This window comes from Sarcophilus harrisii, chromosome 1 (genome assembly GCF_902635505.1).
Source record: "Sarcophilus harrisii chromosome 1, mSarHar1.11, whole genome shotgun sequence".
In the NCBI taxonomy this organism is placed as follows: Eukaryota; Metazoa; Chordata; class Mammalia; order Dasyuromorphia; family Dasyuridae; genus Sarcophilus; species Sarcophilus harrisii.
The window spans coordinates 430,265,051-430,271,720 of NC_045426.1; positions in this window are offsets into that span (position 1 = coordinate 430,265,051).

Consider the following 6,670-nt stretch of genomic DNA (forward strand, 5'->3'; position numbering starts at 1 on the left):
ACAATGGAAAGAAGAAAGGAAGGAAGGAAGGAAGGAAGGAAGGAAGGAAGGAAGGAAGGAAGGAAGGAAGGAAAGAAGGGAGGGAGGGAGGGAAGGAGGGAGAGAGGGAGGAAGGAAGGAAGGAAGGAAGGAAGAAACAATACTACAATTTCTGCTCAGAATTAACAGTGCTTTTTGTGGAGGGGGATACTGCAGGGACCATGGAGGTTGGTAGATCACAGCAGTTGTTGGGTGTGGGGGGCAGCAACTGGTAGCATCTAGAATTGGTATAATTGAGGGGAGAGTATATCACTTGGCTCTCTCACCTGGACATCTGCTTCCATGCTCTATAACAGTCCTGGGGGAGGAAGGGAGGAAGGGAGCTATGGGTTGATCTGAGTAGTTGAGAACAAGGAGGAAGGGAAGTCAGTGAAGGGATTGCAAGAAAAACAGGGAGAGAACCGACTGAAGCAGAATAGTCTTTCATTTATTGCCTTAGATATCATCTTCCTTCCTGCTCTGCAGAGTAGCTCTAGATGGCCACCCATTTGGTCGATACTTGGTGACCATCAAGCGAGCTTGGCAGGGAGCTAGGGGTTTTGGCTACTTTGAGGTTTTCATTTATTTTGTTTAGTTCTGGCTTTATTGAACTGGATATTATCTTACTTTGGAAGCTCTTTTTGTGATTTTCAAGAGTAGGATGTATAACTTTTAGGAACTTTTAACTATTAAGGCCAGAACTTTTGAAAAAATAGACCTTCTAGAGTTCTCCTCCCCACCTGCCTTCTGTCACTTCCATAGAGCTGTACTTTTGTGTGGCCCAAAGTACATTGGAACTGTTTAGTATTACAGACTATGAACCTAGATGAGGAATCATATTTTGTGTGTTTGGACACAGTGGACAAAACGAGAAGCAACAAGTTTTAAAGTTGTGGAATTGCAATTCTCAGTTTCAAGTAACTTTCTAATTCTCAGATTTTTTAAAAATTAGTCTTGGAAAGGGAAGGGAAGAATTGTATAAATCTCTCTTTTATAATTTTGAAAGAAAGGGAATAAGAATAATCACACATACACACATACAAAGACTATCTTAGAAGTATAAGTATATATCTGCACACATAGATATATAACACATATAGAACATAGTATATACATATATATCATCTACTAGGTGCCAAGCAGTCTACAATATCATTTAATAGGATAGTCTTGGTGACTTCAAGCCCACTACATGTATCTTACAAGTTTTCTAGAGATCTTTATCCAGAGGCTTTCTGACCTTGGAGACTTCTCCTGTCCTAATGCTGATTAATACTCTTATTAATTCCTTGTATGAAAGCAGATAACATGTCCCAACATTTTCATGATTCTGTGATTCTAGACAATAGAAGTAAAATCCCCAAAGAATGTATCATGTTTTATTGATTGGCTAAATCTAGAAGCATGAAATATAAGAGTATTAAATGTAAAATACTGCACTTCAGTTTTTCTTTTTTTACACTATTATTTAAAATTTATTTAAAACTAAATACAAAATAAGAACAAAAATATAATAGAAAAATAGAAAAGGAAAAACAAATAAACAAATAAAAATCCAAAATATTTTCATGTTCATTAGAACATCATTAGATTATTAGAACATTAGAGAGGATTCAAAATTTTAGGTAACAAGAAGTTTCCATTTCAAGAAAGCATATGTAATAATTGTAGAGATTATATATTCATGACTGTCCTTTTTTTTTTTTTTTGGCTCCCTTATAAATTAAGGCAAGAAAGTAAGGCCATGGCCTATTCTTTTATAGAAAAGTAGACATATTGAGGGTCTAAGTTTTTCCTTTGTGACTTGAAGGTTATTTTTACATAAATATAAACAACGTCTATAATGGAAACTATGTAAAGATTTTAGTATTAGAAAATACATTAAAGAGGGGTGGAGCCAAGAGGGTGGAGAGCAGGCAGGAAATTGCCTGAGTTCTCCCCACTTGCCCTCCTGTCTAACAGAAAGAGAAACCCATTCATCTTATAACTACCTAGTCAGTAAAAAAAATTTTCTTTTTTTTCACTTAATAGTATTTTATTTTCTCCAGTTACATAAAAGAGTTTTTCAGCATTCATTTTGTAAGATTTTGAGTTCCAAATTCATTTACCTTCCTCTTTTTCCTCCTCCTTTTTCCAAGAAGCAAGAAATCTGATAAGATTATACATGTACAATCATTTTAAATATATTTCCATATTAGTAATGCTGTGAAAAAAAGTCAGAAAAAAGGGAAAAACCATGAGAGTGGAAAAACAACAAAAAAGTGAAAAATATTATGCTACAGAGACAGATTAGTATCTATAGTCTTTTCTCTGAATGCAGTGGCATTTGCCACCCCAAGTCTATGGGAGTTGTCTATTGTATGGCTGGAAAGAGCTAAGTCTATGATAGTTGAACATCACACAATGTTGTTGTTACTGGTTCTGCTCAGTTCATTCAGCATAAGTTCATATAAGTCTTTCCAGGCTTTTCTGTTATCAGCCTAGTATCATTTCTTATAGAACAGTGGTATTCCATTACATTCATAGACTTCAACTTACTCAACCATTTTCCAATTGATTGGGCTACCATTCAGTTTCCAATTCCTTGATACTCAGTGGAGATTTTTCCTTATTTCATTCTACTCATGTCTTTGCTAACACAAGATTTCGCTTATTTTAGCCTTTACCTCATATGGCTACCAATGGAATTATTCCGTATTTAGTATAGATGTTCTTGAACATCCGAATATCTCTGAATGTCTTGTATCTAACATTGCGAGGACAATCTAAGATCTAGTTTATTAGAGGGGATCATATACCCTTAAATAAAGTGACACTGGCTCAGAGCTCTGCCTCAGTCTCTTTTGTTGTAAGTGAAACAATTTTATTTGCCCCAACATTTTGCCACTCTGAAAGCAATCTAAAAGTCCATTAGTTGGTATGTCATGTTGTTGACACAAATTGAGTTCACAATTCATCAAAGGCCTAAATCACTTTCAGATAGCTTTTTCTGGAGTCACGTAATACCTGTGAATGTGGTTTGGAGGAACCAAATTGTACTTTTTAAATTCCTGATATCATTAGCAGGCAAAAGGAATAAGATGCTGGTCTGGATTCAAATCCTACTCAAGTAGTCATTAATTGTATGATCATGGTCACTCAAGTGATCAATTGATAATAAGCGTCTACTATGTGTCAGGCACTGTGCTAAGTGCTGGAAATACAAAAAAGATGAAAAAGGCAGTCTCTGGGGGAGCTCACACTTTATTGGGAAGACAAAATTAATATGTATGCCCCAGAAAGCTAGAAGATAAGAAAGGAAAGGCACTAGAATTAAGAAGTTTTGGGAAAAACTCCTGTAGCAGATATAATTTTAGTTGGGACTTAAAGGAGGCCATAGAAGTAACAAGTTGAATGAGAAACTTTTTAGTCCCCCATTTTAATAATGAAGGAATTGAAAATTAGAAATGTTCAATAATTATCCTAAAGTCAAATAGAGTGCAAAAAAAAATTTAGTGTTAGCATTTGAATCTTGATTCCAAGGTCAGTGTTTTGGTTGATGCTTTATTCACTATGATGACAAGTTGCTTTTCAATGAGGGGATAGACACTAGTGCTTCACTCCTAGGGAAACTATGTTGTAGAACAGAGAATTGGGCACAATAATTATCCTGAAAAGGATTAATACATCTAAATATATATAAACACATACACACACATATATATTCACAAACAAAAGTACACACACACATATATATGTATTATGGGAAAACAAAGAATTTAATATAGAATATAGAATAAGTTCTGTCATTGTTGTTTCCAAGAATTGATCTCATTTTTTTGGAAATTTGTGATGCACTTGATTTATTGCATGTCACAGAATATTTTCTTATGTTTTGGCAAGCATCATTTTGGGGCATCAGACTAGGGGAAAAGAAACCATTTTGGTTTTTTACTCTCCTGATTTCATTAGAAAGTTTAAGGATCTCAGCGGATATCGTTTATTTTCTCTATTATTTGTCTCATTCTAAGCAGTCAAATTCAGTGTGGACAGATAAGACAACATTTTGATCCATTTTATCTTTGAACTGATGACTTTCATGTGTTACTATGAATAGCAAATGAATGTCTGTAGTAATATTTCTGGCTTTCACTTTCCTCCTCTGTACAAAGAAATATTGTAATCTGATCATGTTTGGATCGATGAGTCTCAGTCCTTATTTACTATTCCTTGAAATAGCTGGTATCTCGTATCTGAATTTATTTGTCTGTTCCCTCTTTCTAGCATGTTCTTGCTATGCCCTTAAGCTAAGTAACTCAATGTATTCAAATCTTAAACATCTTTCAAAACCAAATGTCATCTTCTCCATAACATTTTACTTTATTTTTCTCAGGTGAAAATTGGTTCTCTTTACTATCAATTATAGCAATTTATTCATATCTTTCATGGACACTTACAACATCCTTCTTTGTACTATATTCTAAAATGTATGTATGTATGTACATATACACACACATATATAATCTAGTGGCATTATCATTATATATTTAATATTTATGTGTGTATATGTATATAAATACATATACACACCCTTTCTATGTACACACTCCTACATATATATATGTGTGTGTGTATAGTATATGTGTGTGTAGATATATTCATATACACATATAAAATGTATTATAACAGAGCATAAAGGTTAACACCTATAAGCCTTGATACTAGGAGAGGCTGAGGTTGGTGAATCTGTAAGGTTTGGGAGTCCTAATGTATAATAGTACAGTTGATTCCGTGTCCACACTAAATCTAGTGCTCATAAGGTAAAACTTTAAAAGTGAAACACCAAGAGGTTTCCTAAGGAAGGGCAAGTCAATTCAAGTCAAAAAATGGAATAAATTAAAACTTCAATGTCCATGTGCATTTGGATTGGACCCCAGAATAATTAATCATTGTGCTTCCAGCTTGCACAAAATACAGAGAAATCTCTCTCATTCTTTCTGTCTCTATTTTTTACTCTTTCTGTGTCTCTGTCTCTCTGCCTCTCTCCCCCTCCCTTTCTGTCTTCCCTAATCCCTTTTTTCTGTAATGTCCAGAATGAGAATTCAAACATTATATCATCTTTCAAAGCTTTAAGCTTTCACTTTTTTTCAGTTTTTCTTTTGGGCCAGATAGACTACAGGGAAACAAAAGATATTCTGATATCTGAACAGAACGCTGAAATATAAAGGACTAGAAGCATAATCTTGTTCTATAACAGTTTGAGTTTTCCTGAAGAGTGAAGGAGTCAAATATGTGTTTCAGACATTTGGACAAATTGTTTAACATGGTTTTTCCTTCCCTTTTCCCCTCCCTCCCTCCATTTCTCCTTTTCTTTTTTCCTTCTTTCCTGGAGAATTATTCTTCCCAAATCTCATATTACCAGGGGAAGCTTTAGAAGTGCATGGACTGACTAGGAAAAGGTACTGGGACTAAAGCTGTTATTTCAATGGTGTAAAAAATTTCCTATTCCAATGAAGGTTGACACCTTCGCTGAAAATTATATTCTAAGAGAGTTGCCTAAGACACTTGAGAGGCTGACTATCCTGGTGTCACACAAGCAGTATGAACCCAGATCTTTGGCAATAAGGTGGGTGGCTCCAAAGGATCCTAATGCCATTTTAGCTCTGTGGGCATCAGATTTCCAGTATGCCCCAGAAAATAGTTTAAGCAGTAGGACCAGTCTAATGATGCTTATTCCCAAACCCTGGGTGTAGCTCTGGCTTCTTAGAATCATCCCTTAGAATGTATATTTTTTCATATCATTCATGGGCTCTTACAAGATTCTTTCTGTACTATATTCTAAAATAGATGGACATATATACATATACACACACATATATAATCTGTTGGGATTATCATTATATATATTTACTATAACCATTTATAATCCTTTATACTATGTTTGGGAGTTTTAATGTATAGTAATATGGGATTCTGTGTCCATACTAAATCTAGTGCCAACATGGTAAAATTTTAAAAGTGAAGCACCAAGAGCTTGCCTAAGGATGGACAAATCAATTCAAGTCAGAAAACTGGAGTAAGTTAAAGTTTACATGTACATTTGGATTGAACCCCAGAATATTAATCATTTTACTTCCAGCCTGGACAAGATATGAAGAAGCCCGCTCTCTGTGTCTGTGTCTATCTGTTTCTCTCTATCTCAGTCTCTGTCTGTGTCTGTCTGTTTGTCTGTCACTCTCTCCCCTCCCCCCCTTTCCCTCCACCCTCCGCAATCCCTGCCTTATATCATTTTTGAAAGCTTTAAGCTTTCACTCCTTTCACTTTTTCCTTGGGCCAGATAGACTATAGAGAAAGAAAAGGTATGCTGTCATCTGAATAAGAGCCAGATATACAAAGAACTATAAGAATAACCTTGCTCTGTAACAGTTTGAGATTCCCTGAGGAGTAAAGGAGTCTGATGTGTGCTTCAGAGATTTAAGCAAATCTTACAGCATGGTTTTCAGTCTCCTTTCCTCTCCCTCCCTCCATTTCTCCTTTTCTTTCTTCCTTCTTTCTCTAGAGAATTATTCTTCCCAAATCACATATTACCAGGAGAAGCTTTAGAAGTCTATGGGCTGACTAGGGAAAGGGATCGGGAATTGTTGTGTAAACAATTTCCTTTCTAATGAAGTTT